The following is a 25788-nucleotide window of genomic DNA, read 5'->3' as shown; positions in this document are numbered from 1 at the left end:
AACATCTGACCTGTAACCAGGTGGACGGGAATGACCAGCAGTGCGGATTCCTGCAGCCAGAATGACCATTAAAACTGAACTTTGAACGAGACCCACACTGTCTTCTGGGTAATGCCACAGACCAGGCCCAGTGGACCTTGTTCATATATGAACTGTGCCTGGGGTATGGCAAAGACCATGCCTTGGGCACAGAGTCTTCTGGGCCTGCCCATAGGCTATATGTTACTGTTCTAATAGGCTTATTTAAAAAAAAAAAAGAAAATGCACACGTTTTCCCAAGTGATCAGAATTGCTTCTTTTAAAAGAACAAAAAGAATGTTACAAAATTCCTTGTAACAAATGGGAACATACAGCATGGCGTGTTGGTTAGATTAAGCCTTGCAGAGGTATTTTGCAGGGTGCCTTCTTCGCAACTGTTAACATCAAATGTAACCCCTAAACTTTTGAATGTCTATGCAAATAGGAATAGTTAATAGACTTGGTCGGTAGGTCACCAAAATGGTGTTTTTGTGTTTTAGATTTTTTATGTTCGGTTACCATATTTCTGTTAATGCTGGAAGATTAAGGTTTTGGGATTGGTTTGTTCTATTTTCTGCAATTATCATTAGGGTTATTTCTAACTACAACATGTTATCAAAATGCTGTGTGTGTTTATTCAACATCTTTTCAAAGTCTGTGCCAAAAGCCAGCAGGGGTGGCGAAGCATCCTATCTTTTCCTGACTTCTGGGTGGTCTTCATTCTGGAAAGGGAAAATGTTTTGCTTGTAAAATAAACGGCAGCTCAGCCTCTGGCGTGAGAGCTCATCATATTTTCTGCTAGAATGCCGGCTATGGTGAGCGTCTCGCAGGAAAACATGAAAAGATCAAATGTGTCATCACTGTTTCCTCGTGAAGTACAGATGTACTAATAGACTAAATGAACGAGGGTGCACATTAACGCCACGTGTAGAATGCGGAGAGCCAGGGACCTGATGCATTGTCCATGGGGTGGATAGCTTGCTCATTGGCCCCACCCAACGTTGTGTGTTTTGTGATGCTTTGGGAAAGGGGGTGATAGTGCATTGTGTTTATTTACAGCCTCGAGGCTTGTACCAGTTTGTCAACTAGAGTAACACACTTTTTGTATAGCAGTGTGGGCTCGTTAACTGGCTGGCATAGCAAGGCATACATTTGTTTTAAAAAAAAATTGATTAGCAACGTTTTCTAAATTGAATGTTCTTGATTAGCAAACAGGCTTATTTGATGATCAATATTTTAATAATACTTTTATTCTCACAAGCAGTAATGTTTCCAAGAAATTAACCGATCAACTATAAAGCATTTTGTGTGCTTTTGAAGTTAGACATTGTTGAGATGAATGTGTGTTAACTGTAAAGTTTAGCTGCATAAAAGGATACAAAATATCACAAAATAAATATGAATAAAAAGGCACAACATTTGTTTTCAGTGCAAGATTTTGCAGCTAGGTGCAATAGGTGTTGCACAAGGCATTGTCCCTATGTACTTTATGGTTGCCTAACCGCGTACTATTTAAGTACAAGTTTAGATGAGTCATAAATCAAAATGTTCACAATGTTAGCGGGAAAGTCAGAGCTAGAGAGTAAGGCGCATGGTGTTACGGCTGGCAAGGTTGTCAGCTGCAGATAGACAAGATGGCCCCTGCCTGTCATTGATATCAACTGATTTCAATATTTGGGGGCAGGCAGGGCTGCTAACGGCCCTCCATTCTGAGCCAAGATGCCCGAGTGCAGTGTGCCAGTCCTGCCCACATCACAAAGCGCTATTTTTCACTCCAAGCACCCTTAGATGCCGTCCTGAGCACTGCTCCTTTATTAACGTTTGCAAGGTAAGTAGGCTTTGTGCAATTCCCACATCCCTTAAAAAACAACTAGAAATATGCAAGTGAATGGGAATAGCTACTTCAAGGACCAGGAGGTGCATAGGTGAGTGGGGAGGTGAGGTGCGCAGGGGGAATATTAAGGGGTAGAGGGTCAAGATGAGGGGCTCAGAAGAGACTCTGTCCAGGGCACCTGCATCAAGATGAATGCCAGGGGAGCGGCAAAGGGGGCTGCCATGTAACATGGTGGTTGCTTATAGATTCTGCCTGCATTTCTGGCCTACTGATTGACCAACACCTCCCCCCAGGGTGTAATATATGGTATCCAGTCTTTATAACGAAATCTTTATGAAGACCTGCACATATACCGAATCTTTTATAATGACAAACCATAACGAAAATGTATGTGGGGTAAAGGGTTACATCTAGTGGGGAAACGGTTGGGGTGGGTGTTTAGGGGTGGGAAACAGGAGTCTAGGGGGACCACCCCCAAAAAAACCCATTAGTTATGTTTTTCGTTATAATATTTTCGGTATATGTGCATTTGTTATTAAATATGTCGTTATAAAGACATGTAACCGTAATATATGTATTACATACAATCGTAATTGAACAGCAAAGAGAGAATTGGAGACTAAGTTTAGTGTATGGTGTTGCAATAGGTCTGTAGATGTATGAAATGGATGGAACTATTAATCACTACCTTGCGTAAACATCTAGTTAGCTTTTTGTATTCATTATGTCAGAGGAAAGTCAAAGCTAGAGACTAAGCATTCTGGATGGATGTGTAGCAGTCACAGATCTGAGCATATTAGGTAGAAAACTGTACTTTGTGGTCATCTGTCATTTTCAACAAGTCTGACTCAGCCTTTCATCATTTTGAATGTGGTCAAGTTAGCATCATTGAGTAGAGTATCAATACATAACCTAGTGAGAATTCCGTTTTAATCAGTGGCACAAAGCTGCATAATTTGCATTGCCCTTCATTTTCTTACCATGTGATGCTCAATCTAGAAGCTGGATGTTGTGAGCGGTGTATGTGTCAGCTTGCACTGATGAAAACCTCTGAGTGGACCCTTGCATGGCATTTTGTACCAGGAATAGTTGTCACTCTGGTCTTTGCATTAGGTTGTGCCATAGGTGTAGACGTGTGACAAGATGCTCCTCTATATCTCTTAACCATTGTAGACAGGTTCCATGTAATAATGTTGCCACAAAAATCTCGCCATGCAAAAATATCCCCGAAAAATGGCCGTTTTTTGTGGCGACATTATTGCATGGAACTTTGCCCCTGCCCCCATATATATGGTCACCCATATAATATCGCTGTGACCTTTTCCCGGCGATATTATTTAGGGCGACCATATATATGGGGATAATATTACCTGATACCTGAAGACCGTGCTCAGGTCCATAAGAGACACACACATGGGTTATGTGTTTTATGAAGATTGATGTTGTCAGTAACAAGTGTACATGTAAGCTCTGTTGTATTGTGTCCAGCCCATCCCATATGGCATACTGAGTAGGGGTTACATATCTTGCTTATGGATCCAGTCTTCTAATCGCAGCTTTTTTGTCACTACACTAATCAGGGATTTACAACCCTTGGCCTGCAAGATGACTTGGAATGTAGCTCCCACCAGCCAACAGAGTCAATGCTGAGGGATCAGGAGAGTTGTATTCTAAACATCCAACGAGTTGCACTTTGCAGACCCCAACTTGTAAGTCTTTGCCATGTGCTTACTATACTGTATTGTCCGTACATGGGGTACATGGTCTCAGTTCATGGTATCCATTTTGGGGTTCCTGGGCTGAGATGAGGTGTGGCCACAGAGTTTCTATATTGATCACGGAGAAGGGTGTAGCATTGTATCCAGACGTACGAAAATCTAAATGCATATTTCTATAAGCATAGCTACGATGATGTCCTATGACATGCCTGAGTGTGGAAACAACACTTCTTTCCAAGTGAACTGCAGTGATGTGTGGGATGTGAAACAAGATGTCCTTTGTCTTTATATAATAATGATTGCTGAAGGTCGTGGTTCCATGCCAGCTGCAGGCTCGTACAGCGGAGCAAGAGGTGGGCACACCTGTCCCTTATCATGCAAGAAAGCTGCAGTGTAATGCACTGCAATGCCCTCCTCCCTCAAACTATTCTAGAACAGAAGAGAACAGAACAGATACAAACAGACAAGTACTGTCAAGGTACAAACAGAGCTGCCTGCCAAAGAAAAAGAAGGGGGGGTCCAACAATGTTTGAGTTTTAGGAGCAGCATTGCGGTATAATGAGGTTCAGCCAGAATACAATTACTTTCCGGTGTTCCTCGCTTCTTGCCTTACCACCTCCCCCCAGCCACCCCATTTACTCACTTTAAGCTTTGCCCACCATAACGGGGATAAAAAAGGGCCCATGTGTATACAAGTCCAGGACCACCATTGCTCATTCTTTCTACAGCAGCCTTGGCATCAAATCATTTCTACTAGACTTACTCCCTGCCACGAAAACTGCATTTGTTCATAATTATTCTTTTATAACGCGTTTACGACCAGCAAGTGGTGTTTAAGCGCAGGATCAGGATTCGAGCCTGTGTTGCACTGTGTTGTCTTGCTTCCAAGGCAACCGTGTTGGCTCTGAGCTATCCTTCCTCCCGACCATGCAGCGCTTGGAAGGCCACTGCCTTCCCCAACGAGCTAATGGGTTTTGATGCCAAAGCACGCAGAAAAGCCCCCTCTTTCCCATGCCCAGGAAGGTGACACGGAAGAACTTGATTCCCGTGATGCATCTCAGTAGGTAATGCACACTGAACTGCACCAAAGAATGGGAGTGATCCTCACGCCAGAGGCAGTCACTGCACATGATACATTCTACATGCATTCTATGTTAGTAGGATGTATCCCACAGTGCACTATTTCACACCCCTCTTCCTGACTTTCTGCCTTATCTACATGACTCTCGCTCTATCTCATCTGTAGCCTCTTTTCTCTGTGTCTATTTCTTTGGTTGTCACCCTTTCTTCCATCACTTACTTCAAGCGTTACATTATGCTACTGTGTGTTGTACCATGCCTCACTAACAATGCCAATAGGTTGTATGTCTTTCTCTCTGCCGCACCCACACTCTCTCTCTCAGTGTAATGCTGTCGTTTTCAGATCTCTCTGTCTCTCTCTCTCTAGACCCCAATGTAATGTGGGGAAGTGTTTGACATATTTCTCTCTCTTTCTCTTTTTCTCTACATTGGCTTTCTCTTTCTCTCTTTCTGTTATATCCAACTACAATGTGTTCTAGTAAGGGTATAATTGCTAAAATATTACGATATCATTAATTAATAACGGGTCTTAACAGAAGACTCCCCAAGAAGCCCTGCAGTTCGAGAAGCAGGTGCCGGATTTCATCAGAGAGTGGGAGTGCTCCCTGCCCAAAAGGAAGAAGTCATCTGCAGAGTTCCTCTCTGAGGCATTCTCTCTCTCTCTCTCTCTCTCTCTCTCTCTCTCTGTCTCTCTCTCTCTCTCTTTCTCTCTTTTTTCCCTGGAGGCGAGCCCCCAGGATGTGATGGAGGTTCTCTGAGCAGGCCTATGACAGGAAGCATTTGCCACATCTCATCTATACTGTACACTGACTCAGCGACACTTTGAAAATGAACTTTAAGTTGTTGAGGAGCATCAGGAGGGTGATATTCGAGCCACCATCCTTATAACCCTGCCCTCTCTTCACCCTTTCCCACCCTTCTACCACACCTTCTCTTCACCTGCCCACGAACCGTGTAACTCCTGCCTTTTCTCCACCTACTCCCACCCTTGTACCACTTGCCAGCTCATCACCCACCTCCACCATTGCAGCCTTCTTTTTCCCCCACCCTTGACCCACCCCTTCCTTGGCCTGATTGACTACCACCCCGCTTTCCCATTTGATGTCCCACATGCCACATGACCCCCATCACAACCTGCTCTGTGGCTCTGCAGAAAGAATAGTTTAGGTGCCCTGTTGCCAGAGTATGCACTGAAAGCCAGAAAGCAGCGAGCAAGCCATGATTAAACATTCATGCACTGCTCGTGAGATATTCACGTACTGTCTGAGCAGTAGTGCACTTTGATGGGTTCGACAATAAAGCTGAGCTTCTGATTATTCTGAAGTCCAGCACTCTAGCCTTTCGTTTTGATGTTCAAACCAGCTTTGTAGGACAATCTTGCATCTTCTGGATGCAAAGTCAAAACCCATGGCCCCCTCGTGTCTCATCTGCTGCCACCCCACCAGATCAGTCAAAGACAAATCATACCCTGTTGAACTCCTCTCAACTGTCCTCCCCTTTGCCCCCAGTATTAGTGGCATTCACCAACCTTCCCCCTATGCACCTGTGTCTCTTTGGCTCCCAACACCAGTGACTTCTCCACTGGCATCCATCAGCCCCTCGCCCCCCGCCCCCCGCCGCCCTGCTGACTTTTATTATTCCTTCAACTTCCCCTACTTCACTTGCACTGTGAAGGCAATTATTGGCTTTGATACTTTTATTATACGCCTGTTCTTGCTAAAATAATAACATTTTCGGCAATAGTTCTAGTGTGTAAGTATTGCACTTTGTTTAACGTGTGTCTGGGTCAGCATTTAAGCAGCGTCACATAAATATCATAATAGTACAAACTTTCAGAGTCAGACATATAGTCCATTCATCTATTGGTCGCTGTGGGATTTACCTCCATGGTCACGTGGGTACCATCTTAATGTGGTTTATTGTCATTGCATAGGTGTCTGGGGTCGGGATCTGCCACCAAAGGTTTACAATGCCCCCCAAGAGTACTGCCGTGTTGGTAGACTTGGGCACATGTTTGAGGTGCCCAGATCAACTGTACAGGATTTGTGTCAGAATATTCAGGGGACGTTAAAATCCACGTGAACTCCTATTCCCACATAAAGAGTGCTACAGAGGAGTGATTGAGTCAGTGTCCTGCATGATGTGTAATTTACACCTGGCTAGTGGACCCCAAGGAATCCTCTAGGTGGAACATGTACAGCGGCCACGGCCAAAGGCCATGGCTAGTGGGTCCTAAAGAAACCTATTGTTGTAACATGTACAGTGGCCATGGCTAGTGTCCCTTGAATAAACTATGGTAATAACAAACTATAGTATGGTATAACAAAACCCATGACATTCACTGAAAAAACTTTAGTTAAGGGACAGTTAAGGAGATCAGATTTAATGCAACAAAACCCTTGAAATTGAGCAGATGTAGGAAGTGATGATCATCTTAACTCGCCGTCCCCCTGTTGCAAAAACCATGAGCACATACATAAAAGATGTGATTTAAAGGTAACAATAGCTCAGTGGGTTGTATGCTTGCTGCTGCAATCTGTGTACGATCTACGGGTTGCAGGTTTGATTCCTGGCAAGGCCAACTCAGCCTTTGATCCTTCAGAGGTTGATAAATGAATACCAACTCTGGTTGTGTGATATCATATGTTTTTGTGGTCCATGTAGAGTGCTTAGACCTATGCACTATATAAATAACACATCATTATATTCTAGGGGTCTTCACTGGGGGGACACCAGGTGAAGATGATCATCACTACCTACTTTCCACAAGTTTCAGGTCTGTATTCCCGTCCACTATCTCAGTGTTCTCTAGCAAGCTAATCTCAGCTTCAATGTTGGACAGCTCCATCAACAGAGACTTCCTAACTCCTCCAGGCTTAGCTATCGCCCCCCCATTAGCACTTTAAAGGATTCCCACAGTATATCACCACCTTTCACGCTGCCCACATTTATCTCAAATAATTCTGTAAGCTTATCTGCCAAATGGTCTCTATATGCCACATCTGTCAACACTTCAGCCCTCAGTTTCCATGTCAGGATTGGAAGCAGGCCACTATCTATGAGTCCTCCAAGTAACAAGTAACAGAGCATAGTCTGACAATAATCCAGCCATAAAGGTCGCAGTAAGAAACTCATGGGCGTGTTCCCTCCCGGGGAAGAGATAATCTATGGGTGTGTGAACATTGTGTGGGGCAGAGCAATATGAGTAAACCCTGTGTTCCACATTTCCCAACCTCCAGACATCCATAAGGTCCAGTCTTCTAAAAGTTTACCTAAAACCGCACTGGAATAGATGGGCACATATGTTTATAGTCTGACCTATCAAGCATATGTTCTAGCATGCAGTTGAAATCCACAACCCAAATCCCCATGACATCCCTGAACAGGGCCAGCCTAGCACACAAACTGCCTCATCACGAGTTTGGTGGTAACCCTTAAATGCGGTTGTACACTATTATTTCTGCATTTAAGGGTGTTCAAATCACAGGCTTTAGCGGATTTAGCCCCAGCTCTGAGCTGTGTGCAAATCCGCAGCGATGTTGCCGATTTTCAGCGCTATTACTGCCAGTGGTAATACCGCCGGCAGTAATAGCACCGAACATTCCCCATTGGGCCCAATGGAGAATGGGAAATTCCCGAATGGGCCCAATGGGGAAATGGGAATTTACCTTTCCGCCAAACCTGTGATCCAGCGCTAATAGGGCTGGGGGGTTTGGCGGTAGGGCTAATAGCCCCGGTGGTAATACCGCTGGGGTTAGCGCCCAACTCGTGATGAGGCCTAAAGAGTGGAAGAAGGGGAAAAAGCCAGAAGCATCATGGTTGGTGACATAGATATTAAATATAGACACTTCCCTGTGTTCCACATATGCCTGCACCATTATCATCCGACCCACTTGATCAGTTTGGGCCTCTAGGAGCTGGAAAGGTACTGAGGAGCCACTCATATTAACATCCCTCTAGCATACATATAACACCCCCACCCACCTGTGCAGGAGGGCGACCTGTCTATCCTCCATGAGATGGGGTTCTTGTAATAGGGCTATCACCACCCACTTCCTTTGCAAATACATCTTCACTCTATTCTGCTTCATATACAACCCTCTAATGGTCCAGGTAACCACATTGAGTTAGTTTGCCATTGGTCAGTCTCATCTGCCCTTCCCCTCTTGGTTTAGGCTTCCCATAACCCAGTTCTGCAGTCCCTCTCCTCATTGTCACAATCATACTGTGTTCATCCTCCTGTATCATCCCTCATGGACCCTTTTTGAAGACATAAGTAATAACAATCCCACCAATATTCCCATTCATTCCCTCAGGTACTTTGCATCCTTGAGCCTCTTTGTTCTTTTACAGGTACAAATAACAAATAGGCAAGCCACTACAAGACAACGACCAAACAAAACAAACAACACTTAAGCTCAATAGTACCTTGCTATTCAAACCTAATAACCTATCCATCCTTGCCCAATGCATGAGCATTTGTAGGCTTTGGGGTATCCAACCATGGGCACAATAAATGTACCAAAATACCTTGGGATAACCAAACCTGAACTATACAAGAATCAAGCCAAATTAACCATGATAATATGCTCCGCCAGTTCGCTCGAGCAACCTACCTAATAAGCCATATCCAGCCCCATTGAAGTTGCTCCCATCTTAAAGGGACTCCCACTATGAGTTCACGATCACAGGCATGGCAACCACAAAGGACAAGTGTAATTGTTACAACAATCAAAGTTTAGCTTTCTGTTTGTCTCTTAGTGGCTCTACCTTCTTAGTTTCCATCCATTGCTGCACCACGTGCGTAGTATCAAAAAACAGTGATTTCCCATTGCGTAGTAGGTTCATTTTAGCTGGATAAAATATCATATACTTTAGACCCTGTTGGCGAAGTCTCTCCTTGATCAGGACAAACATGCTCCTCGTGCGTTGGACCTGCATTGTGTAGTCTGGGTAGATTGTCAGGGTAGAAGATGTCCTACGTATGGACCTACCGTCTTGGGAGAATGCTAGGATTCTATTGCTATCCTTGAAATTCAATATTTTTGCAATCATCTGCCTTGGAGGAGCTCCTGGCAGCAGCTTCCTGGTTACGGCTCTGTGCACCCTTTCAACCGTGAAACCTGAGTTAGTGTCCTTGGGCCTATCTGTTGTAGCAGTAGCTTTTGTATGTAGTTTGTGGGATCTCGGACCTCTTCCCCATCAAGCAGACCTATTATCATGATATTGTTCCTGTGTGCCCTCTCTTCAGCATCCTCAGCTCTATGCTCTAATATCTTCACACATCTGCCCTCCGTTGCTTTGGGGGATTTACCCGTACCACATTCATGTTTTCACCCTTCCTCTAAACAAATGCACTGCATATGCTTGATCCATTATCTATGCATGTTCCTGTGTTGCATTCACTGTTTTTAACTTACCTTGATTGCCTACTTCTGCATACTTTGTCCATTGTACACCTGCTCTGACCCTTCCACCCCTCTCCCTCTGGTCGTGTCCCTCCCTCTCTCTTCTCATTCCTTAAATGCCTAAGCATGCCCGCCTCTGCCGAGACTTGGTCCAGTTACGGCCTGACAATGCCATTTGCGTGTCCACTTCTTGCCCCTGCCTCCGGACCTTCGTGACCTTCCTACCCCTGCTCTGCGCTGACCCTGCGCACTCTCTTGAGGTGCCTACCCTGTCCTATGCACCTCAAACCCACCCTCTTCTACTTCCCACTCTTCTTCATACTCTCACTTGCCTGCATCTCCCCCTCCTCTGGGGACCTAAACACTCCTCGAGGTCTTCCCTCCTTGCACTTACTCCTATCATCTGTTCCTTGATCGATGACAGTTGCTTGTCTGTCCCCCCTCTTACCCTTTGTTCTCCTTTCCCCCTCCCCTGCTTCTAAATTATCCGATGAATTTGGCTCAGCAGTTGTCTTGTTCCTCCTCACCCCCTCTATCCCTGCCCTCCCCTCCCAACCCTCCTCTTGTATTCCTCCTGCACTGCGTAAATTGTCGACAGACATAGTAATGTTACTGCTTGCTTTGTTCCCCTTCTCCATTCCCTCCTACCCTACTTGTTTTTTGGCACTTGCACTATCAGAAATGTCGTCAGGCCTATTATGGTAGTTATTTTCCACATTCTATATTGCTCAAGGACTTTACTGAATGTACTGTATTTCCTATGTTCCCTCCCTCCTTGAAGCGCTTTGAAACACTTCTGTGTATAGGCGCTATATAAATAAACAATCATATCAATCATATCTTCATGGCCAGATCTTGTACCACAACTTGAAGGTCGTTCATTATGTGCGTCACTTCAGACATGGTATTCTCAGCTGTGTGCAATCTTTCCGTCAATGAGCACACATCTAGAAGAAGCAAAGTGATGGTAATTTTAACCTTGTCTATCTTGGTCTCCACTGATGCCCTCACAGATGTTATAGCATCTAGGATCTGGCCATCACCAGTCCCTACGTTGATGTGCACAGTTGACTGCACCATGTCTGTGGTGAGCGGAGTGTCTGCCTTTGGCACGTTTTTATCGGCAAATGACTCCATTCTAGTTTGCTGTGCTTAGCTGGTTGACCTTAAATCAGACATTGGGCAAGACATTTTGCTTTTGCAGGCACAACGCCCAAGTCAGTCAATTTTACTGTCGGAGTCCTCTCCTTCAACCGTCCCAGCAGGCTTACAGATTGCCTCAACAGTAAACCAGAGATTTCAATGCTCCTTGAGCATGAATAAAGGCCCACATCCTATCCTCTCTTTTATCTCCACTAGTCTACCCATGGTCACTACTGCTGTATGTTACTGGTGTCATTCACGATTGGGCCTCTGCACTGCTGCCCGGGCCTCTGTGATATTTACCAGGGGTCAGCCAGTGCGGTATGTCCCTGGCCTCTGCTCTGAGCAGTACTCTGCGTTATCGTCCTTTCTGCAGGGTTCTGAACTCACTGCTTAGATAACCCCTCCATTCAAAGCCAAGATGCAGTGGCACCGCAATCCGCTCCACTCTGCACCACCCTGTCACTGCACCCCCTTCAGGCTCCCTTATAGCTGCACCATCTGAAATAAGTGTTGACTAGAGTTGATGCTGCTGCCTCGTTAACACTCAGCCTCTGGGTTGACTTACTTCTGCGGGTCACCCGCCTTCAAGAAAACACCAGCCTTTCCCTCAGTCTGAAATCTGCCTGCTCCGTGACCTGATGCATCTCCCAATGCCACACAGCTGAGCTGCCCGAGTAGAGGTAGAGTGCATAAGTCCCGACCATTGGTGCACCTCGGGTATCGCGCCGGTCACTCTGCATCTCTCTCTCTCAAGCTTCACTAGAGAAGTGCCACCATCTTGGCCGCCTGATGTTGTGTCTTCTCACCCTCTTTTGCCTCTCATCTCAGTTCCCCACAGCAGTTAGCTCGCCAGTGATCCACAAGCGCACTCTCTGTACAAGAGGAAGCTGCAGGCATCTGTATTTTTGTGCATCCAAGGGGAATAAAGGATCAAAAAAACAGGTTTAGCCAGGAGCACTGATAATGCACATTCCCACGTCATATTGGCTAGCTCTGCCCCATATTTGCTCATAAATTAATGATGTGACATGGGCAATGGCCGTGGCTAGTGGGCCCAAAAGAAAGATATTGCTGCAACACGTACAGAGGCCGCGGCTGAAGGCCATAAACTAGCGAGACCTGAAGAAATGAGCCAACATGTTCGGCCTTGGCCACTGGCCATGGCTGAAGGCCATGTCAGGTGGGTCCAAATGAAAACTATTGGTACAACATGTAAAGTGACCACCACAGAAGGGTATGACTACTGGGCCCTAAGGAAACTAAGGTGTAGCAATAAACTTGAAATTCTGTGAAAAACCATTCATTAATTGAGAGTTAAGGTTACCAGATGTAATGCAATTACAATTATCAGCACTCGCATTACAATCAAGTCCACCTTGGAGAAGAAAATGTGTCACACAAATCAAACAGTGATACGGGGTAATTTGCAGTAGATGGCCAGGGAGGCCAAAAACAATTGAGGGGAGTGAGGGGACCATAGAAAGAGGAAGGGAGCACTTGGTGAGTGGGCATGGGGAGCTCAATGCCACTGAATGTGTAGCTCATTGCCATTAGCAGGGAAATAGCATGGGAATACCACAGGAATGGGGAGTGAAAAAAACAGTATTTTACATCTGGAGTGACCACATCTACTAGACAGGGGTAATGGGTCTCTGTGTTGAAGGTCATGGCTAGTGGACCCCAAAGTATCCTATTGGTACAACATGGACAGAGGCCACGGCCAAACGCCATGGCTAGTGGGGGGTAAATAACCCTATTGGTTCAACATATACAGTGTCCATGGTCAAAGGCTGTGGCTAGTGGACCCCAATGAAACCTATTGGTGCTAGATGTGCAGTGGCCACAGCCTTGGCCATGGACAATGGTCATAGCTAAAGGCCATGGCTAGTGGGCCCCAAATTAAACCTATTGTTGCAACATATATAGTGGCCACGGCCAAAGGTCATGGCTAGTGGGCTCGTAAGAAACTATAGCATAACAAAACCCTTGAAATTTAGTGCAAAAACGTTAGTTAGAAGACATTTAAGGTGATCGCATTTAACGTGAAAAATACATAGCAACTAAACCTTTGAAATTCAGTGATTTATTTTTTTACAAGAGAGTTAAGGTGATCAGATTTAACGCAACAAAACCCCTGAAATTCAGCAATCGCATTTCCAGCAAGTCCATCTTAACTATGCGCCCCATCACTGATGACATCACTGGTGACATCACTAATTACAATGTAGATGACATCACTGATGGCAACACTAATTACATCATGCATGACATCATTGATGTCACTGGTTTGTTTATTTACATTTTGAAATATGACGACTCTGTTTTTTCACATAACATCCTTGTACATATTTCAGATGTACACAGTACAATGTATTCTGCCCTTGTTTCTTTAAATGTAATGCGCGGAATACAATTGCAAGTACATGCAGATATTATTACAAAGAAGAACAGTATGTAAGCAATTATGAACTTTGGAAGGTAATCGGTTGGTACTACCCATTTTGACTGACAAAAATCGATCGAATGGTACAATTTGACTGATATTGGCCAGTATCATTCGATCGGTTTTAAAAAAGACTGAACATGTGGAGTGGGGATTGCGGGGTGTCCCCCACTCCCCTTGTTTGGTATTTTGTGCTTGGAGGTTGCAGGAGTGTCCCCCCGTCCTCTAAATTGGAGGCAGGGGACCGAAAAAAAGGAATAAAAGAGAAATTGATCTGATCCATGTTAGAGGGACGGATCTGACACCGCAGGGTTGCAAGGGAAGTGGCAGCGACCAAGCAGGTAAGTAGGGTTGCGAGTGAGGGGATGGTGAAAGGTACATTTTTGGTTGTTTGGCTGAAGTGCAAATCAATTCACTGCAAAATTCACTGCGGTCAACCAACCTAGATCCAATCGATTATATTGGAATAAAAATTCACAATTTATTTTCAAAAGAAATTACTACAAATATTAGTAATACTATTGCTATGCCTATGATACAATTTGTATTTTCTAATCTTCATCTTTTTTCTATTAATGTAATTATGCAGCATAATCAACTGATTTTGTTGCATATTAACCAAACCTTGAATTCTTAGATCATTTATTATGACAATGCACACAGGCATGTATTTTCTTTTAAAACAAAGGGGGTTCTTGGAGTCTCTCTACCGGCACATACACAGCCCATTGACATGTACTTGGGTGGATGGCCCCTGGGAGAGTCTCAACCAAGTCTTTAGCTCAATGTCCCTTTCACAGAGAAGAAATATCCCAGCATATCAGTCTTTGTCCTGCCCAGGGGAAATTAAGTACCAAAATGCTAGGCAATTCTCCTCTGAACAAGAGTACCAACAGCAACCCCATACATGTGTTTCAGCCTTGTTGGGCATCATCAGTGAGGTGAAGCTGTGCCTCTCTGAGAACAGTGAGCAAGGGGTCCACGTCTGGATTCCTCTGGTAACTTAGGGTGGGACTCAGAGTTACTTAATATGTAAAACAAAGGGGGTTCGGGGAGTCTCTCTACCGGCACGAACACAGCCCATTGACCTGTCCTTGGGTGAATGGCCACCGGAGAGTCTCAACCAAGTCTTTAGCTCACTGTTCCTTTCACAGAGAAGAAATATCCCAGCATATCAGTCTTTGTCCTGCCCAGGGGCAGTCCAGCACCGAAATGCTAGGCAATTCTCCTCCGAACAAGAGTACCAACAGCAACCCCATACACATGTTTCAGCCTTGTTGGGCATCATCAGTGAGGTGGAGCTGTGCCTCTCTGAGAACAGTGAGCAAGGGGTCCACGTCTGGATTCCCCTGGTAACTTAGGGTGAGACCCAAAGTTACTTAATATGTAAAGCAAAGGGGGTTCTGGGAGTCTCTCTACCAGCATGAACATAGCCCATTGACCTGTTCTTGGGTGGATGGCCTCCGGGAGAGTCTCAACCAAGTCTTTAGCTCACTGTCCCTTTCACAGAGAAGAAATATCCTAGCATTTCAGTCTTTGTCCTACCGAGGGGCAGTCCAGAACCGAAATGCAAGGCAATTCTCCTCCCAACAAGAGTACCAACAGCAACCCCATACACGTGTTTCAGCCTTGTTGGGCATAATCATTGAGGTGGAGCTGTGCCTCTCTGAGAACAATGAGCAAGGGGTCGATGTCTGGATTCCCCTGGTAACTTACGGTGAGACCCAAAGTTACTTAATATGTAAAACAAAGGGGGTTCTGGGAGTCTCTCTACCGGCACTAACACTAACTTTTAGGGCTATTTTCTTTTACATGAAAACATATATAAATATATTTTTAAAGTACATTATATTCTGCAGTCATTTCTTTAAATTTAGTGTATGGTCCACAATTTGAGATACATACAAAAATAAATACTACAAAAAATAGTATAGTATTGTAAGGGATCAAGAGTAAGACTCTGACACAGTGGCATCTTGAGTGTGTGTTACAGACTTTTATTTGACATAAAAGAAAACTGGTTGTAGAAATCCTATCTGTCCCTAATTCTAAGAGGGGTTTCCCTGCCTCAACAAAGTTAAGGAATGTCTTTGTCAGGATGTTAAATCATAAAGCGTCCTCCGTCCTGTGTCCAAAATCCCTAAATTTATCTTTACACGCTAAACTCAATATAATGAGTACATGGGTTTTTCTGTAACTAAACACTTGTAACTTTCCCAAAGTTACCAACATAAATGTCTATGGTGTAGCAAAACAAAGTAATAGAGTTCCACTAGGAAAGGGGTCGTCCCTGTCCCTAGATTCCCTCCAGTGGTCCAAATGTCGCTTTGTTGAAGTTCCAGTTTTGTTCAAGGGGGAAATGTTCTTTCCTTGAATTATTTCCTTTATGGTACTTAATTCACTACATAATGCACTTGAAAGTACATATTTCTCTTGAATACACACTGTTCTCTTGAATGGTTTGTTCAAGGGGAAAGCCTTTCCACTGAACCTCCTCAAAGCACATGCAACTCTCTTGTTACTTTTTTCACAACTTCACAGAGGGGTATTGGCCTCTGGACTTTCTCTGTCTTTTCGTTTCCCTTGTCTTCTCTCCTGCGAGGGTATTGCAACTTTATAACTTTCCCTTAGAAAGGGGTATGGGTCCTCTCTTTTCCAATGTTTGACAGTTTCAGATTGGGATTTCAATGCTCTGTTATTCTTACTCTTCTTCTTACCCCTGGTTTAATCGCCTGCCAGTGTATTAAAACTTTGTTACTTGTGTGTGGGTCCCAGACTCGCACATTGCCTGGTTCACTACCATGCCAGGGCTTTTCCACATAGCCTGGTTCACTATCCTGCAGGGATTCTCCACTTTTCATTCACTCTATGTTGTATTCAGAAACCAATCCTTTTCATATGTTGGGTCACCAACCCTTTGTTAACAAAGTCTGCAACAGTTTTACTTCTCTTGTCCTGGCACTTAATAATGTTCATATCAGTTTCATTGTCTTTCCTAGGACTTTTAAAAATGTTCGCATTGGTATCAACTCATTGGTATTGGAGCAGCTCTCTGGCCGGCCTCTCTTGGCCCTCTTCCTGCTCGTACCTGCAAGGCAAAAAACCTCGGGTCATCTTCGACTCCACATCCTCCTTCTCTCCTCACATATCCAACGTCTCTAAGAAGTCACACTACCAGCTCCACCTCCTCCGAAGTATCCTTCCTTTCCTCTCCTTCCCCCAGAAGCTCACTGTCTCTAGAGCCCTGGTTCTCTCTAAGCTGTACTACTGTAACAGCCTCTATCTAAATCTGCCCGCCTCTACTCTCCGCTCTTTGCAACTCATCCAAAACAGGACTGTGACACTTGTCCTTGGCCTCAAGCCCAGGGACCGTTTCTCTCCAGGACTGAAATCACTACACTGGCTCCCAGTCACTGCGAGGATCAAGTTCAAAACCCTCTGCATTGTCCACAAGGCCTTCTGGGGCCTTGGGCCAAAATACCTTCAACTCTCTCTTCCTAAATATCTTCCTTCTCAAGCTCTTCGCTCATCCTCCTCCAACTCCCTCAGGGTCAGCCGCTTCTCCAAACAACGAGTTGGGGGCATATCTCTCTCCGCTGCAGGGGCCTCCCTCTGGAACAGCCTTCCTGCCTCCCTGAAACTCGAGGAGAACCATCTCCGGTTCCGGGAGCACCTCAGAACCTTCCTCTTTGCTTCCGCCTTCTCTCCCCCTCTCCCCTGCTAAACTTACTGAAACTGCACTGAATCTGCAACTGGGCCACTCACCGCTCTCGGTCCTTGGCCCAGCCACTCTCCCCTGCACTGCCTCCCTGGCAACCCCCTGCATCGCGGGACTGTGTCTGTATCCCTACAGCCCCCCTTCCCAGCACTTTTCTGCACTTATCTCGCACTGTGGGACTGTGTCTGTATCCCTACAGCCCCCCTTCCCAGCACTTTTCTGCACTTATCTCGCACTTGCCACTAGCTGGCCCTTGTTATTTATCCTGTATGCTCTTAACCCTGTACTGCACTCTCCCCTTTCCACCTCCCCTTTGCACTTTTCCCCTCCCCTCTACCCTTGCACCTGCGCGATCTGAATGACACCTGGCATAGTAGGATCGTTGTCTGTCTCCCCTTGATCCCCCCCGCCTCGTTGCGCCTTGAAACACTTGTGTATAGGCGCGTTACAAATGCCATATCATATCATATCATAACTGTTTCACTTCCTTCTCTTTGGCTCTCACGCATTGTGCATCGTACATAGCATTCACCCCGAAGTTCCAAGGCAAGCCGTTCACTATCCCTGTGCTTACTGCTCTTCTGTGACTGCTTCAGCATTCCTAGCGTTTCACCCTCAGCTTCGCTTTCAGCCTGTTCGATAAAGGCGAGTTCTGCAAGTCGCTCTGCTTCCGCATTCCCTTCATCAGCGTACAGCAGCTCCAGCTGCCATTGACAGAGACACAGCAAAAATCCCTTGGTTTCGCTTCTCTGTACGCTGTGTCTCTTCTCTGCATGGCATTGTACAGTCTACTCTTTCTGGGGGCCTTACGAACAGCATCATAACAAGTTAGGCATAGTTGCAGAGTCTGCCAGTCTCGCTACTTCTGTGCCTGCTTCTCTCCTTCTTGCTGTTTACCTATGTCCATTTTAAATGTCCTGCTATTATTTTGCATTCTCCAACTACTAGAACACAATTTTGGTTTACCAGGCCTGTTCATCCACATTACTTCATTCCTCTTCCTCATTTCAGTACTTGAAAAGGGGGTAAACAGTGTTGTTGTTTAGAAGAATGTAGGAATTCCGCATTCACACTACAATAAGTCATAATTGAGTGTTGCAAAGGTACATGGCTGTTACCAAGAGGTATATCTGAAGGGTTGTTTTGATATGATATGATATGGCATTTATAACAAGCCTATACACAAGTGTTTCAAGGCGCGACTCAATATCCCTCTGCCTCCCTGGAGTTTATCCTCCCCTACGTGGTCCTCCCGCAGATAGCCACCCCCACAGCCAGAGTCAGGTGGCTTCTGTCTTTCCCAGGCCACATAGGAGAAGCTTGCCTCCAGGGAATCAGTGACGAGGCTGTCAGATTTGTCACAGTATGTAAAGATTGCTTTCCTTTGGCAAGTTATCTGTTAGAGTGGAATAAAAAGCCATAATTAATTTAGAAAAGAAATATCTGAAAATAATATAAATACAATTACATGTCTACAAGTAAATTTTCAATTTCTAAGCTGAATTTTCTATTGTAATTTTGTAGAATTCATATTTTGCTACCCATACTTAGAATTCTTAGCATATATCACAATACATAAATGCATGTACATTGTTTTATATGTGTTTTTAACACTTCTCATTTAGAAAACAATATGTTTATATGCTATTGTTATGATAAACACAGTAGAAAGTTTAAATCTGTACATTTAACATGTTCCTAACAATCAGGATTCAATATGTTTATATTTCTATCTGTTCCTATTATCATTTTTTTATTACTGTTTATACATACTACATTAATTTACAAATATGTAAGTACCTGTGCCAAATTCAGATACATTGTATGGAATTCACTAATTAAATTGCTTGCTAATAAAGAAAATTAAAAGTATTTCTAAAATATTACATATTTATATTTTAAATTCCATACTACAAATGAATGCTCCACAAGTACTCATATCATACATGCGTCCGTCTATTGTTCTATGGCATGCTCTTATTGTTAATAAATATACTGAAATAGCATATGTATCAACAGATTGACCCAAACATATTTTTACATACATGAGTGATCTCATGTCGGATGTCGACAGTGATGCCATCAGTGAGGTCATCTTGGATGTCATCATTGTGGTCCTACGCTGTGCAACGGAGGGCGAGTAGTTAAGTGGCTTAGCCTGAATTGTCTACAAAAATTAAAGTGTTTTGTTGCTTTAAATGTTCACCTTGACGTTTCTTTAGCTAATGTTTTTTCACTGTATGTATACGTCCTATATAGGAACCCCTCAAGATTCTATCATTAATAACTTTTGATTCAAGTAACAGATTTGACCGAAATTCCTGAAGTGATTAAGGACTTGCGGGCCCCCACAGACTGCAAAGTTTCATAACAATTTCTTAAAAAATAAAAAAGTTATTAGAAGACAAAACATTTAAAAGTTATTAAGAAGACTAAGAATGTTTGCCAAAGCGCACAGCCCAAACGGCTGGGTGGATTTGGACCAGGTCCAAAACAACTTGGGCAAAAGCACTGACTTGCGATCCAAGCATGGTTTGCAGTTATACTGTGCAGTAGTTATTTAAATATTTGATGGAGAAGGGGATACCCCTTCTCAAAAATAGATAGCTTCTCTGGAATTTATCTGAAACGGTTTTCTTTTTTAGAAATTAAACGACCGCCATCTTGTTTTTCTCTTGATGCGAGAGATATCCGTACATATAGCCGAAGATATGGGAAAATGAAATGCCGTAAAAAAGCTATTTGCAGGATAAAAAACAAGCAAATGCCATCAGGTTACAGGTGAGGGGGTGGCTAGAGGGCACAAAGTGCAATTTGGGAGTTGGAGTTTACAACATTAAGCTTTCTGTAGCCTCAGCTATAGCCTCCAATAGCCGACATATCAAAGCAAACCGTGTCACAGAAACAGCTTGTGTTGTGGGGGGTGAGGGGTGAAGGCAGGGGATGTGAGGAGGCCATCTGGGGAGTGGGGGGAGCTGGCACAGATGAGGGCGCACTTGGTGGGGTTATGGGGGTGCAGGAAAGCATTTTTAATGCCCATGTTTCCTATATTAGCGGCTACATCCGAGGCTATAAAGGAATACTGATAGCCAAGGGTATGTGTAGGTTACTATCCGCGGCTATACATTTTGGGGTGTAGTGCTTTATTTCTTTTTGAAAGTTGATGTTATAGGTGTAGTGATGTTGGGGGTGAAAATCACGCCATGATTAGTGGCACGGTAGGTATTTGGGAGTTTTATGATTTTGGCTGTGTGTTTTCAGACTTTTGTACATGTGAGACTGTGGAGAAAAATAGAAGAACAAAAAATAATACAAAAGGAGCCATCGTACGCTACTTTTACATGCCCCATAGTGGTTACTTGAGGTTTTAACAAATTAAATTACAGAGAATGCTGTAATAATGAAAATGTTATAACGAAAAATATCAAATTATTTTTTATTTTTTTATTTTGGGGGTCTCCGCCCAAACGCCATGTTCCTCTATGCTTTTAAACCTACCCCAACCCCACCCCACCTGTTTTAACCCCTTACCCCACCCCATGGACATTAAAAAAATAATTAGGTATTTTTTCGTTATAACATTTTTGTTATTACAGCGTTCTTGAATTCTTTAAAGTAACTGCATACCTATTTTAGTCTGTGTATAGTCACTTGTGCTATTATATCTTGTGCCTATTAAATGTTTCCCTACCTAGTTTACTGTCATGTATTATTGTCTGCTTTCTTTATGTTCAGCTACCTTACATAACTACATGAGCAGTGTTGTACTATAAAACCCGAAATGAGCCCTCCTTTAGGTAACAATTTGTAACCATGGTTATAATAAAAGTCAATGACTTGTAGCCATGGGTATAATAAAAAAATGAATTTGGTTATTATTTTATTGTATTTGTGTATTTATATGTGATACATAGTCCTTAAAAGGACGGTATTGGGGTACACTGAGTGTAGTATTTTAGCACATTTTGATATTATGACGGAAAATTTAATTGGTTAGGTGTACTCCATCATGTTTATAGAAATTGGCCATGTAGAACTGCATGTTGTTGTTTGAAATCCATAATTGGTTGTGTTCTCTCATGAATGCTGAAACTACTTTATTAACATTTCTCTGTGATTTCTCAATTTTACCATTAAATCTGGTATCCATCTCCATTTTTGCCTCTGAGTCAAATTGGAAAAGATAAAGATGGTGTGAGGAAATAGTTCCATTAGTTTTCCCATGTCTTGTTTCATCTTTAAAGTAAGGGGCACACCTTGTATATTCCCCAAAGGATTGCCTCCCCAATGAATTAGTATGACATACTTCTCAGACTTAACAATTGTTTAGAAAAACTTGGAACCAACGCCAACCCCGCAATCCAAACCATTTAATTGTAGAATCTCTGAAATCTAGGTCTATGATAATATTTAGTTTCTCACAAAAAGCTAATAACCAAAATAGCTGACTGCCTCCGATCAGCCACACCGTTTTTAAATCAGCCATGACATCTGCAGTTCTATTCTATTTCCAGGAAAATTATTCCTAGTTTGAATTACTACTAGTTTGTATGAGCATGGTTTGTATGATGTCCGTGTTTTGGAGTTTATAATTGGTTGATGGTACTGTTGTAATTATCTGTGGCTATCCAGCAGCCACTCAGTGCTAGGCGTTGCTACCCTCTGAGTCAAATTTGAAAAGATAAAGATGGTGTAAGGAAATAGTTCCATTAGTTTTCCCATGTCTTGTTTCATCATTAAAGTAAGGGACACACCTCAAACATTCCCAAAATGATTGCCTCCACAATTAATTAGTATGACATCTGGCTGAACTACATTTTTTCAGACTTAACAATTCTGGAAAAACTTGGAACCAACGCATTCCCCGCAATCTAAACCATTTAATTGTAATACCTCGCAAACCTAGGTCCATGTTCATATTTATTTTCTCACAAAAGCCAGCAACCAAAACAGCCAACTGTCTCTGATCAGCAGTCTCAACTATAATGTGGCAAATGGCACGTTGTTTGTTTGTGGATGTGTGGTAGTCGCGGCTGTCTGACATTTTGGGTGAAATAGCATCACTGATGCATTGAGTGTTTTGGGGGATTGGCAAAGACCAGGAGAGTGGGAGATGGCCATGGGGATTGGAGGGGGGGGCTGATAGGCATGTTTAGGGCCACTTGTTTGGAGTTTGGGGGAGTGGAAATACATTTTTGTATTCATAGTTTGTTCGCATAGACACGGCTAACAGCAAGCACCCATGTACGGATTTTCTATAACCGTGTCTATTGAAAAGCATCTGTGTGGGCGCATCAATGCTTTTCATCATTGTATTGGTTGTATGAGTAGGCGCGGTTGCAGTTAAAGCCACATCTTTAACCATACATTTTATGTGCGATCATTTTATTTTTATGTGGATGATACAGTACAACATGTTATTTGTGTGTGTTATTTTATCTGCTTAGGTGTTCTTTTGTTTCATTTGAAGGTTTGAAGGCTGATTTAGTTTGCTTTTGGGCTTGAAGAAAAATGTATGTGTAGCCACGGAGACAAAACAAGATCTGTAGCCTCACCGAATAGACGTGGGTATGAAAGATGTTGGGTGGAGGGAAAATAGATTTTGTGAGTTTCATTACTTGTTATTGGTTATTGTTACTTTTCTATTTCTGTAGCTGTCAGTGATAGGTTGTGGTGAAAATGTGTCATCCATTTTAGTAGTTTTATTGGTGTATAGCCCACATTTTTGGTATTTGTTTTGGAAAGTATAAAAGGTACAATTTTCTGCAGTTTCATCCTTTTGATTGCAGAACTCTCACTCTGCACATGACAGGAGTGTGGATGATGTGAGGGTAAGTGTTAATAAATATGTATCTATTTGAAGGTTTATTTGCAGTGTTGTGTGTGTTAGTTATATAAACCACTGCTATTAGATGGTGTTTATTATAATTTTTTTATCTGCTCTGTTTCTGTGGCAAGTATTTCTTATGTATTATTTTACTTTCACTAACATGTACCTACGAAATTAGATTTGTCAATCAATGTCATTTATATGCATGCATTTCGTGTTTGTATTCATGTTAGTGAGGTTTAAGGTTTATTTGATTGCATTTGTTGTAATTTTGATGCTCATTCAGCTATGCAGTGCTCTTAGCTGTTTTGACTTTCTGTTAGGTAGTGCAATTGATGGTGTTTTGCAAGTTCATTTTATAGATGTTTTATTTTTGTATTTTGTTGTAGGTGCATCAATTTCATCATCTCAGTGATCTTGCACCAGTTGTTGTATAGTTAACTCCTGTGAAAGGCCAACCCATATTCAAACCATAGTGGTACTGCTGGAGATGGGAGCAGCACACGTGTAGACAGTTCATGAAAAGCCTTTTTTGTGAACCTCTTTAGCATTTCTGATGACTCTTCAAAAGGACTGTTCCAGTGCTGCAGGTGTTTGAAGTCTCTGGCTGTTGGTGGCAGCACCTTTAATGTGTGGAGTTTTCTTCTGCACAACCACCGTTCACACCTAGCTTTTTTTATGGAGGTAAAGCTGAAGCCACTCACAGCAGCATAGTTTCCAAGTTTAACTATCCCACCCTATATTCTCTTGTTGTCCAAGTTTAGTTACCCTAGCTCATACATTGTATTGCAACTACTTAGTATAATTTCCCGTTTATTTTTACTCAGTTTATACATTTTTGTATCATTCCTTGTTCTCCAAGTTTACATATCTCACCCTATTCTCTCTTGTTCTCCAAGTTTTCTTAAGCTTCCCCATCTTCTGTCCTGCAACCATCAATTCTAATGTCTATTGTTTATTCTCACTGAGTTTATATACGCCTGTTTGTTTATTGCAGTGGTAGTTTTTATACTTTTTTATATTATTGTATTTTTTTTAATCCAAGTTGATTTTTTTCTCCCAATGACCCAATGATTAGTATGTGCAAAGAGAACAACAGTGTTGTATGCACAAATGTAATATCTTATATAGCGCATGTGATGCACTGCATACAAGATATGAGGGTCATAAAAACGTGTGTATTAAATTGTTTTTCTTGAAGTGTGTGTGTTCTTTAACTGATTATGTTTTCTTTTTTTCAGATAGAAGGATGTTATTATTATTTTTAAAACATAGATGAATAACCACAGATACTGTGTAGCCCAATGGGGTGTTGAATTTCAGAGGCATGTTTAATCTCAGCAATGACTGGGGAGGGTCATAACTGTGGGTTTGTTGGACCATACCCACGGCTATAGGTCTCAATGTGCAAAAATGTATACTGTTTGTACCCAAAAAAGTACTTTCTAAGAATGATCTATTATGTACATATCTATGAAAAAATCTATGTGACTTACCCCTCAAAGTTTCATATTGTAACCGTGGCTCGAAAAAAGGTCAATGAACTCTAGCCGCAGCTATGAGGGATGAGTTTCTATGAATGATGAATTATGTACTTTACATACTTAATTTTATGTACTCTTTCCACTGTCTCTTTTGTTATTCATATTCTATACTCAGTTTCTTAAAACAAATTACACAATCATATACCCACAGCTACTATAAATGGGATGCCATTGGTACATTCATGATCATGTCTAGAAGTATCAATGACTGGGGGTGTTTGTCCGTGGCTATTCCAAACCCATCCCATGTGATGGGTTCTTGTCCATTGTGTAGCCGCGGCTATGGAACATTTTTGGAAAATAAATTACATGTGTGTGGTATTCAGTGTAACATTTGAAATACTTTTTATTCATTAACACATATATAGTAGTGTACATACTTGAAAAAGGTAAATAAATATGCAAAGTTTGTTGAAAATAGGATTATTTGGGGGGATGCGGTTGCGGGATTTATTTTTCTTTTAGTTGGAACACATGATACTTCTTCTTCTTTAGCCAAATTATCTGGATTTCTACTGTCCATGATTTGTCTTACATTTTCAATGTCATTTTTCATTGATTGTACTTCTTTTTGTATATTCATTAATAGTTGTTTTAATTCTGTTAATGAATCCATTATTGGGTGTGTCATCATCATGAGGGTAGTTGTTGTGGTGCTTCATGTTTGCTTCTTCTTGATATTCTTGATACTTGAATGACTTCTTCATTTGTTTGAACATATTTGAAATATTTTTAAACAATTGAAGATATAATACACTTTGAAAATATTTGTGTTGGTTGTATAGACATTTGATAGTAGGTAGAGAAAGTATATCTGTTTGGTGACATACATTATTTCCTTAAGATATTATTGTTATCCTCATTTTACATAAATATAAAGAATGGACATACAAAATCCTGAATGTGGTGTATTTTGTTATGGTTAATTTTCTTCAGCAACTATTTTTTATTTCTTCCTTTCTAGGATAATTGTTCTACAACCATTACGTGTTGTTTTCCAGTTTAGTGTGGTAGAAATAAATACTGCTTGTTACTTCAGATATTCGAAT

Source organism: Ambystoma mexicanum, chromosome 5p, assembly GCF_040938575.1.
Source record: "Ambystoma mexicanum isolate Mex_15411 chromosome 5p, UKY_AmexF1_1, whole genome shotgun sequence".
NCBI classification, from domain to species: domain Eukaryota; kingdom Metazoa; phylum Chordata; class Amphibia; order Caudata; family Ambystomatidae; genus Ambystoma; species Ambystoma mexicanum.
The sequence above is the reverse complement of the archived record's forward strand: the minus strand, read 5'-3'. Positions refer to the sequence as shown.